Below are 12,097 nucleotides of genomic sequence, written 5' to 3'. Positions count from 1 at the left end.
GGCCCAGTGCCTGAATGGACTTTTAATTTTAAGGTTGCCTGCCACTGCGCTTTAATACTGAAGGCAGATCTAAAGCTCAGTGGCAGACAACGTTAGAATGAAAGGGCCTTGCATGCACGATTTTACCGACTCTGCTACTGCTCAGTCAGGGGCCCACTTACCTCACAGCAGCAGCTGCTCCGGGAGGCCCAAATGGAAAGTAAATGAGGAACGTGGTTCCAGCCTGGAAAAGATAGGTGGCGCGTGGCTAAGGAAAAACGTCACGTTCTTCAGCCTGCCCCGCCCCAGCTAAGCTCACTTCAGCCAATCAGAGCTGCTGGTTTGAGTGAGGGCGGGAAAGTGCTGAAAGCTGTGAAAAACAATGAAGGGAAACAAAATAAAATGCTGAAATGACGTCGCAATATAGATAGCAGCACGAGCTACTCTCAGAGGGTCGGCGAGCTACCTGTAGCTCGCGATCGACTGGTTGGAGACCCCTGCCATGGACGAAACTCTGCAATATATATCCTGGACCTTTGACATTCTACTTTAACTTGAAGACTGAAGAAATCTCCCTTGGGGTCAAGGAGTGACTCCCCTGCTTGGCAGGCACCAAAGAAGCAACTGACCGGTCTGCATCGCTGAAGCTCCCGCCGGACGCCGAAGTCTTTGCATCACCAGAGGTAAATTTCCAGACTTTCCCGAGGCTACCCTGAGTCCACCGCAAAGCTGAGGCCCGTAGCTATTGTGGGTGACGTGGAACCATGATCCCTGGACACCATGATCTTTTTCAGCAACACTATCTTCCTGGACCTCCTCGAAGTTGTGCTTTGGGCACCGAGTAGCCCCAGCCTTGAGCACCTCCTGCACCAAAGATAGTTGGCCTCCACTCCACGAATGACCCGTGGGCCAGCTTCAAGTGCGACCGCTCGAGGCACCTTCGTGATCACTAGCCCATTGGCTAGCAGGTCCCCACGAAGGCAACTCCTTTTCTGCTTGGGCTTTCCTGGTTGCTCCAGACGTGCCCTGACTTACCCTTGCTGGGTGAGTCCCTCAGACCTTGTTGGTCTGCACCGCAGTCCTTTCTCTGAATTCCAGTGACTTGCCGGTGTCAAGGCTTGTTGGGTCCATTCTGGTCGCCGACACCGCAGCACTCAACAGACTTTGTGGGACAGCTCGAATCCGGCTCGTGGACTTCGTCAACACCTCCTGGACCTCGTGGCTGAAGAGTCAAGACACCTATCAACTCACCTGAAGCACCCGACATCTGTGGGCATTGGTCCATCCTGCCCTCGGTCACTGGCAAGTGATCCAGACTCTGTCCCCTCTGCTTTCAGGTTCCTTCCATTCTAGATCCGGGCTTGGATCTCTTCGGACACTTCTCCTCTTCACGGCAGCAGCAGTTCTTTGCAGGCATCCATTGAAATCGATGACGCGACCCAACACCAAAAGACACCTATGCACCCGGCTTCCCTGGGTGAGGTAACTCAAGTACTCCAGTGCTCCCGTGGGTGCTGGCCCTAGAACTTCTTAAGTCCAAAAGGGTTTGGTCCTGACTCGATTAGAATTGTCCCTAATTTTAATTTTCCAACCGCGACATTGCCCATAAAAGATAACGGGAACTCGCGGTTGTGTTCTCACACTGCATGCAGTCCCTGTGGGTCCCCTGTGTCACTACCTTGGGTGGTTCCTTGAGGGTCCCAGCGATTCTACAGGCTATAGGCCTAGTGTCTATTCCAGTCGTGGTTCTTATACCACCTTTTTGGTATATGGTTTGGTACGCCCCTAGGGCCCAAACGTGTATTTGTGCTATTACTGATGATTGCTATCTTGTAACTTAAGTACTTCGAACTCCAGCCTCATAAAGAGACTAGAGGGGTGTGTGTTAACCTACATATATTTTAAATATATACCTGATCAAGCTGCTTTACATTCCTTCAAGACTTAGCCTGAAGGCTGCTCTCCATAGCTACCACTAGGAAAGCTTTCAATAAAGGTTGTCTTTAACCTATCACCATAAGGGGTTGTTAGAAATGGGGGTCTCTAGTTGGCAATGGCTGGCCACTGTCCAAGTAGGGACCCTTCTTCCTAAGTCAGAGTAAGCAGCCTACACCCTTTGACAACCCCTGCTCAACCCTGTGGTAACTTAGCACGAGCAGCTAGGCTTATCTCAGAGGCAGTGTGTGAAGCATTTATGACCATACACAGTAATATAATGAGGAACACTACAAATGGACACCACTCAAGTAGTTATGAAAAATAGGTATTTTTATATAGGCTTAATCACAAGACCAATAACAGTAAAAATCCACAATACTATAAAAATATAATTACTTTAGAAATGCTGCAAGGGAAAATAGTTCAGGATGCACAAAATGATGTTTAGTTCAAGGCAGGGGTCTCTGCGACCCTTTTACTCACAAAGTATCTGGTTCCTGGAGCAAAGCAACAAAAATGTCGCTAAGGCGTTGTAGCGATAAATTTCCTCACGCTAACCAGCGATGCGTTGAATCCTTACCGCAAGGGAGGATGATGCGCTGGGTTGCGGGCAGGACAAAGCGACAAACTTCCTCACGCTAAGCCGGTGATGCGATGAAATCCTTGCCGCGAAGGGAGGATGATGCACCGAGCCTGTTGCGTGTGCGTTCTTGCTGCGTTGACAAAGATGGCGCTCCGCGAGGAAGCGACGATCCGGATTCGATGCGGGGAAAATGGCGAACGCTCGGCGTCCGCGCTGCGATGATCCTGTTGCGATGATTTCCAGATAGCGGGCGTTTTCAGGCCCGCAGACAGGTGCTGCGACGATCTTCAGATAGCAGGCGTTTTCAGGCCCGCAGACAGGTGCTGCGACGATCTTCGGGGCTCACCAGCTGCAGCGGCTCGCTAACGGAGGTTAGCGATGATTTTCAGCGCTCTCTTCTCAGCAGTAGAACTAGAGGCCCTGGAACACACAGGAGCCTCCCCTGCAGATAGTAATCCTCGCTGGGAGGAAACAGGAGGCTGATGGTGGAGTCTGTTGTGCCTGAGACTCCAGCAGGAGGCTAGCTCTCTCATAGCCCTTGGGTGATTGCTGTAGCACAAAAATAAAAGTCCAATCAAAGTTCTTTCCCTCTTCTTGATGTCCAGTAGTAACAGCTGCAGGCCAGTCCCAGAAACAGCACACAAGCACAAGGACAGTCCTTCTCCTGCAGATTCTTGTAGTCCCACGGACAGAGGTTCTTCTTGTTATCCAGGAGCAATACAAAATGTAGGGGTTTGTGCACAAATATTTATACCCCCAAAATCTTTGTTCTTAGGGGTCCCAAGTCTCTGAACCCAGCCAGAACCAGTTCTACCCAGCCCTGGAGCACTTTGTTGATCAGGCTGCATCCTTCCTTTCAGAAAGAGGGGGTCTGCCTCAGACGCACAGTGGGAGGTGGAGCCAGCATTCACCTTGCCAGGCACAGTCCTATTCAAGTGCAGGAGCTACCCCTCCCCTCACACCAAGGCAGGTCCCTCTATTCAACCCAGGTCTGACTCAGCCTGCCCTGTCCATCCAAAACCAGACAGCCAATACACATCATAGCAGAGCAAACTGGAAGGCTTAGGCAAGAAAGTACCTATATTCTAAAGGTGGTAGTTTCAAACACAGAATATAAAAATAACCTTCACTAAGAGATGTATTTTAATATTCTGAGCTCAGGCATACTAGATTCGTTTTTCTACCATGTTCTGTGGGTCAGTTAGGACTATAGAATGTAATAGCCCAGACCTCCCATTCTGGCCTATGGAGAACAGGTAGCCTTACAGTAGTGAAAAACGAAATGGGGTGTAATTCACTACCAGGACATGCTACATACATCAGGGCATGTCCTACCTTACACATACAATGCGCCCTATCATAAGGGGGGCTTACAGGATGCCAAGGGAAGGTTTAGGGGCCGGGAAGTGGGGGCACTTCACAGCCAAGATGGCAGTTCTGGACTGCACGCAGACACTGCAGTGGCAGGTCTGAGACACACTTTACAAGCTGCTTCTGTGGGTGGCACAAACCAGTGCTGCAGGCCCACCAGCAGCATTCGGTTTACCAGCCCTGGGCACACACAGGCCACGCTACTAGGGACTAACAGGTAAACCAAATAAGCCAATTAGGGATGTACCAATTCATATGTCATCTTTACAAAGGGAGCATTCGCGCTGTGGCACTGAATGGCAGTGGCACAGCGCCCAGAGCATCTATAACCAGCAAAAACAGAGGAGACACAGCGAAAAAATGGAAGGGAGACTCACGCCAATGGTGCCAGGTCTAACAGGGGTTGATTGGACTGATACAAGGTGCCCACTAGAACTAGTGGACAGCATATATCAGGCCACCTTCTCACAGCAGGCAGGTAATGTGTGACCAGCCACAGGAAGCTGCCCAACTCATGCCCCAGTCATGGGGTGAGACCAAATTTTCCCCAGCATGACCCCACCCAAATGACACTGAAACACAACTGAACCCCCCAAAAACCCACAACTATCCCTATAGCAAATATATCCCAAAAGACGAACGACCGACAGCACACAGGACAATACACAATATACAACAATAAAGCACAACAAAAAAAGGACTTGAGGGACAGTACAGAGATTGCAGTTAAGATGAACCAGCTCCAAACAAACCAAAATCACTCTCCAGCACAACCAAAACACAACTCCTCCCAAGCTCAGACAGTAAAACTGTGACTTAAAGTGAAAATGAAAGCAAGTTCCCCGAAGAGGTGTGGCACCGCGGTCAGGGCGACTGTCTCCGGAATCTGGGGATCACCGTTCGATCCCCGGCACCGACGGCAGATTAGCCCAGCATCATGTGACTCTGGGCAATAGCTTGCTTAATCTTCCCGACGCCCCCAGCGCCTAGAGACCCTTATGGGTGATTGTTCGCGCTTTACAAATGTGGATTATTTATTATTATAGTTCCTGGTTTGCAGCATGCAGGATCCATGACATCACTTTCCTTTATCCATTACTTCACTTCCTGGGTGGATGCATCACGTTTTCAGCCAATGCGTCAGGTTTTTTTGTTTACGCTATCAGTCAATGCATCAATTTTACACAAGGCCTGACAAGGCATAATGCAGTTTTTTGTACGCATCGACTGGGCAGGGTCATTTTCGCCTGACGCAGTGGCTGTAAAAGTCACGCTTAATGTTAATGCGCCTTTTTTTTTCTTTTTCTTTACACAATAAGGCAAACGTGTTTTTTTTATATTGAGATGAGTAATGCATGTAATAATGTACAGGGATTGTAGTGTTGGGTCTGAATAGTGGACTTGATCTCTTTACTGTCTTTGCATGTGTTTACTATGTGTGTTGACAGTGTACATATGTGTGAATTCATGCTGTTCAGGGATCATACTAGGCATAGTGCCCAAACACTGTGGTAGCACAAGGGCGCACCTTACTAGAGATGCCCTGTGTGCTAAATTTGTCTTAGCACCCATCGCATCCCCCAAGGATGCAACAAACTACCACTGCTATTGGGTCAGTTCACCTACATCTACTACAGTGCAGCCTACTGCCAAACAGCACTATGTCCCACAGTGGAAGCATCATGCTGTGGGAAAATTTGGGAGTGTGCATCGATTGGCTGGACCCACCTGGAAGGGGATGTATGGATGGCGCCATGTGATTCTTCAAGTATTAGCCATTCATGTCCAAGGGTCATGCCCCACAGGACAGTAACATTGTCATAATTTGTGGGCAACCTGATTCTCACTCTTGTTCATGGTGATATGGTAGATCACCACGCATGCCTTGGCATGACCTTCTACATAGTGCTGACAGTAAGGTTGTGTAAACCACACCATAACTACACTCTGCATTAAGGTGTTGTTGTTTGTGCATAGCAGTAGGTGTTCACATGCAACACTGTTGCACTGGCAAAGTTTAGTATGTAGCATTTATATGAGATCACCTAATGGATTTAACATGTGGATACAGTTATTGATATGTAGACTGTAGCTTTGGGGCTGTGATCCCATGCACATACTATGTGGAACACTTCACAGGCATCATACTATGAGTGAATTCTACTATCATCCACAAGTATGAAGCTGTTTAAATGGCTAGCACCAGGAGAGACACACACACAGTCATTGCACACTATCTACGTTACCACACCATGTTAATTGTGGCTGGCAATGGAGGACTATTTGCCACAGGTAGTTGGCATGCACACTATTTCATTTGTACCAGATGATAATCAATGCTGTTAGTTACACATAGCTACATGCATTTTCTCTGCGACATTTAGTAGCATGTCAAATGTGAATATTTATATGTTTACTGTGACTATGGAATCAAAATGCTTACACAATGGTAGTGCTCAGACATTTTTTACATAGAGATTAACAATGTTAGATCTGTCATAATTGTGTGACATCATGCAAAGCACTCATGCTTTTGTGAAGAAATTGTTGATGATGTGGTCCGTCTGTGCGTTGCGGCAACAGATGGTCCAGTTTGATGAGGCTCCTCATTTTCCTCCTTCTCATCGTCCAGCAGTTCCTGCACCCCATTGTCATCAGCCTATGGCACATTTATTGTGCAATATGCAGCACACCAATATTATTTTGCACACCATAGGTATCGACCCCCAGATATGTCACTGTCCTGGAAGCAGGATTTTAGAACTCCAAATGTCCACTCAATGATGGACCGGGTGCTGGTTAGGGAATGATTTTACTGCGCTTGGCTTCCGTCTGTGGGGGTTTCTGTGAATTCAGGACCAGTCATACTGGTGAGTGCCAATGTCATGCAGATGATGATTTGTCAACAGTAAAATAAGTCGACACATGTCTTACATTCATCTATTGTGTCTATTATTGGCTACTATTGCCATTCCAGAACTGATACCTGTCTAATTTGACAACGTGTAACTGGAGCAGGTGATGTGGCATACTTCAGTTACACATATTTGGCATTGAAAGTTGGAGTAAATGTCATTCAATGTGTACTGTTGTGGGAAGGATAGTGAGTGGATGTCAATGTGGGACATGATAGTGTACACATGGCAGTACACATGGCAGTGCACAGTGTCTACTATGGTGAAAGTACACTAGGAATTTGACATATGTGTAAATCGTGCGCTGTACAGTGCAAATGGTAGACTAACTACACTACAGCGCCACAGTGCTTGTCGACAGTGTAGGTTGTATTTTTCACATGATTCAGTGTCCAGGGTTCTGTGTCTGAACTGGCAGAATCAGTGTAGCATTGCTCAAAGACAGGTACATAAATCCCAAGATGACTGTATTGTTGGATGTCATGGGAGCTGCAGTTTGTGCATGGGGCTGCACCTTGCTGCACAGTCTGGGGCCTTGGAGGACTGATTGTCCGCTACAAAACGATTTGACATAGAATGTGATGTGTGTATATGATGAGTGATGTAATGTAGCATGGTAGACAAAATCTTGTGAGGTTCCTATATGACAGTATTTCTCAGTTTCATAGGTCTGGGATACAGCTTATGCCTCATGACCATGGGATTTATATGTGGACACACAGACTAGAGACAAGGATTGCCTTGCTTCAACAGGGTGTTTGGACGATGCAAAATACATGGTGTTGCATTAGTGAGGTTCCTTGACACTATTAAATGCACACCCAGGGCCTCATTTACAAATTAATGCCACTGGGCAGAAACAGATGTAATATTGCTACACTGCCCTGCAACCAAAGTGAAGGGGTGGAATGTGCCTTTTTCCTAACATACAGCACATCCATGGTTAGTCCACATACGCACCATCACATGGTAGTCACTAATGCCAACACCCCCCTTGCTCCATGGTGCATATATGTCAGGTTACTGTCCTCACATTATGTCATGCTTTAAGGGACACCTTCCTGCACCAAAAGCACACAATCTATGCAATTCCCTCCTTCTATGTGTCTTGCGGAATGCAGGACACATAGCAATTGGGCATGACAAAGATGCATATAATTATGTATCCTCATTTCTCTTCCCCTTGGGAGGCACACAATTTGCACACAGTCCCATGGTCCCTGAACATAGGATGTATGGAAATGTGTGAGATCTTCATTGGTGTTGCATGAGAAAGGCCTCCGCAAGGCCCATGGTGCACATCCTTAACGTAGGATGAATGAATGCAGCACTTCACTGTGGTTTGCTTTGCTGCATACATATGAGGTTATGCAATGTCAGGCAGACTTTGCATGGCAACATTAATATGATCTGGGGAGCCGCTCCACCAGAGCATCAAGAAAAGTGATACTCCATCAGCACAGTTCACATGTACTTGTGACCTACAGTCGGTTAGGCGGTCTCGACATGTGTGACTTGTAGTATTGTATTGCGCATATACCATGTAGTATAGCGCAAGTATGTAGGCCTACACCAACTACATATGCACTGTGTCATTCAACCCAAGACTTATATGTCAACATATTCCTACCTGATTTATGGCCATGCGGTTTGTTATGTGCTTGAGAAGCACTTACCAATCAATAGACCATTCGCTTTGGTCTCATTCTGGAAGCGCTCATTGATTGTGGAACGCCAGAAGATGAAGGAGTCATGAGCACTGCCAGGGTACTTTTCAAGTAATTTATGAAGAGTCCAGGATGGTCCACAACTGCCTGTATGTTCATCGAATAGGTGTGCTTCCTGTTGCTGCAGATGTGCACTGTTGCAGTGGGAAGCACAAGTTGCACACAGGTGCTGTCCATTGCCCCCAACACATGTGGAAATTCTCCAATGGCATAAAAGCCTTTCTTGTTCTCCTGTTGTTGCTGCACTGTGTTGGGGAAGTAGAGGTACTGGGGTGTGAGGCTTATGATGGCATCCAGGACGGTGGGGAGGATTGCTTAGAAGGATGGCTGGGATACTCTGGCTGTGGTGGGTTGGAAAGTTGCAGATGTTGCCTGCAGCCTTGGTGCAATCTGGTGAAGGAGGCGCACCGCAGATCTGGCGGTTAGAAAACTAGGTGCTAGCAATGAAAAAGTGATGTTAAAGGGCTCTAGCGTCACTTTAAAAATATGGTGCCAAAAAAAGGTGTTAGCTCCTTGTTAATATTTCCCATAATATTTTAACACATCAGTCAAAACATTAACTAAAATGCCAATCTTAAATAAGGCTTATATAATAAAATGATATTTAATTATTTATATAAAACATAACATAAGAAAGTCACTGCCTTGCATTACTCTGCCCCAGGGAGGCATTCCATGGATGAAGTGTGGGTGTTCCCATGCATCAACCCATGGGTTTTGGAGCATTCTCAGATTCACCATGAGTGGTGGGCCTGGGATGAGTCAAAATGCTATGTCTTCCCAAGGGAGACATAACAAGGACAAACATGTTTATGTCTTCTTTCTATGTGTGATGAATTCTGAAGCAAACATAGAAAGAGGAAAAAGCCTCGGAGGATTGTTTTTGTGCAGTATGGTGTCCCTTCCCGCACAGAAACAATCCTGCCTGCAATGCAGGCACCCTTGCACTATGGTGGAAGGGTGCCTGCGTTGGCACTGGGCAGCAGATATTGCAGCAGTGCCAGGAGAAGACAGGAATTCACCATATCATGTTAAATATGGCACATTCCTGTCCTCTCACTGTCACGTAACTCAGCAAGGTGTCTTGCTGTGCTGCGCTGCATAACATTTTGATAAATCTGCCTCTAGGTCTTTTGACATTCGACCAAATGCTTGCCTTTCCTAGGCACTTCTGAACTGCTGCCAAACATACACAGTGAACTCTGATGCCCTTCAGGACCTCAAGTCCAACTTGTACCTGTGTTTCATGTGGGCCACAGGGCCTTCTTCTCTTCTAAGGTCAAGATCAACTTTTTTCTCTTCAGCATCCAAGGCCAACTTATTCTTTTCAGCGCCAAGGCCAACTTTTTCTACATAGGCAGGCTGAAAGGACCTTGAAATTGCAGCAAGCAATTTCAAGGCCCTTTCAGCCTGCCTGTTCTTCAGCTCTGATGGGGAATCACTGGACAACACAGATAATACCGCGGGAGAAGAACCCTCTGGCAGTAGAACCTTCTCAGCTTAATCTTTATTCTCCTCTTCAGCTTCATCCTCATTCTCCTTTGAGGTGCACTTAACTGAAGGACCTTGTAGCAGGCTCTGTGGGAAATGTGTTAAGCCTCCTTTTTGAGTTCCCTTCCCAAATTCTGCCCTCGCTGTCTGTACTTGCTCCTCAGGTCTGCCACGCTAAGGCTCTCCACATTAGCCATATCCACCTCCACGTTCCTCAAATACTTTAGGTGTAAAAATTAAGTGCATGAATGAATTTAGGAAAAGTCAAAAATGTCCAAATAATAAACAAAACCCAATGAAAAATGCAAAAAGCCACCTTTTGCTGCCAATTTAGAATGGGGTTTTTCAACTTAATCATGGTGTGCTACTGCAAAACACAAGTTCTACTCATGTAGTACATTTTTCAATAATTATCTTGGAATTAAATGTTTCTAGTTATGCTATGAATGATGTGCATATATGCTGTATTTCTGACTTTGGTCATTGTTTGTTTTTGGGTGGGAATGTTTCTTGGTTCCAGGTAATGTCAGCTTTTGGAAAATAGCTTTTTTGTTCAAGGCTGCATTTCTTTTCATTGATGCTGGAGTATAGTTTTGCATTTTGTGAGGATTTTTTTTAACTTGAATTTCTCAATGTGGGGTAGGATTTCTCTTTTGAGGGATCTTCAGCCAGTTGTCAAGAGGCCAGGCACTACTTACCTGTCCTTTGGCAGCAGTCAGCAGAAACGAACATTAAGCCAGCAATCCCTCAGTAGACAAGCTATCTACACACAGGTTTTGGACACTGTGATGGCAGTAGCATCCTCCAGGGGAAAGGGGTTGGGATGGGGGGGGGGGGGGGGGGGAGAGAGAGAGCGAGAGAGAGAGAAAAAGAGACGATGTGTAGATGTGTATGTTGTAAATGAGTGGACTGCTTCCGTATTTGTCTCAACTTCTTTCTTGGGTTCTGCTCAAGACTTACGACTGCTGAGTGATCAGTTGCAAGTGTAGTGAAATCATGAGAGATATATATGTTACACAGTTGTCTTTCACCTTCCTCCCAGTTTGTAATTTCATCTGGTTGTTGCCTTAGTGCACAGCCTTTGTGGGCACACCCTTCTTTCTTTCTTTTCTTCAGGAAGATGACTCTTGAGCACAGTTTAGTCCTATGAGGTTTCTACCTTGATAGATTAAACACACATTAGATTCATGTATACTAGAATCATGAGAATTGTCTAATTGGTTATCCCAGCATTCACCCATACCTCACTAACTCCTGTATACATGTGCAGGTTCGAAATCCACACTGTTACTCAAGAACATTGGGTCACTATTAGTTCTACCAAAGGGAAACATGGGAAGGCCTAGGGGGTCACTATTAGTGTACCACAGGGTCACATGGAAGACATTTCCTATGGGCAGTGTGGCATGCATGGAGCATACTGCGCACCTGGCATGCGGTGTGGCACAAGTAGGCTGTAAGTAACTTTTAGGTGTTATATTAATGTTAAAATAGGTGGGATAGATTTATATGTTATAATTAACATATTCTTGTGGTTCTGTGGGATTTTATTTTGCTATAGTGCGGTGGTTTGGGCTATTGCTTTGGCTTATGTTTATTGTTTATTCTGTAATGGTGAAATTATTCTTCAGACTTGGATTATGGGTTAATTCATACATTTATTATCAAAACTATCATATTATTTTATGTTTAAATAATATTATGTGTTTAATTGTGGATCTTATGGGATTAAAGTTTGTTTTTACGTTGTTAAAATAGTAATGTATTTTATATTATATTTATTTTTATTTGGTGTTGCCTATCTATAGTGAAAATATTTTCCTAATGTAAAAAATAATTGTCATTTTTGTTATTGAAAAAATATTATTCAATTATATAGCAGTTTTGTTTTGATTGCCTGGTTACTTTGTTTAGTATTGTGTTCCAGTGTGTATTCAGTTGAGTAGGTCGAAGTAGAGCTTAAGCTGGATGAATTGATTAAAGGTAGGGTAGTTTTTTAAAAGAGTGCTTTTAAAGGAGCTATGCCATCGCTCCACTACATTATTAGTTTTGACTTCCTGGGTAGTGTATTACTGTGTACATTTCACAAGAGT

The sequence above is a fragment of the Triturus cristatus genome, chromosome 8 (genome assembly GCF_964204655.1).
Source record: "Triturus cristatus chromosome 8, aTriCri1.1, whole genome shotgun sequence".
NCBI classification, from domain to species: Eukaryota; Metazoa; Chordata; class Amphibia; order Caudata; family Salamandridae; genus Triturus; species Triturus cristatus.
Note: the sequence above shows the minus strand (reverse complement) of the source record.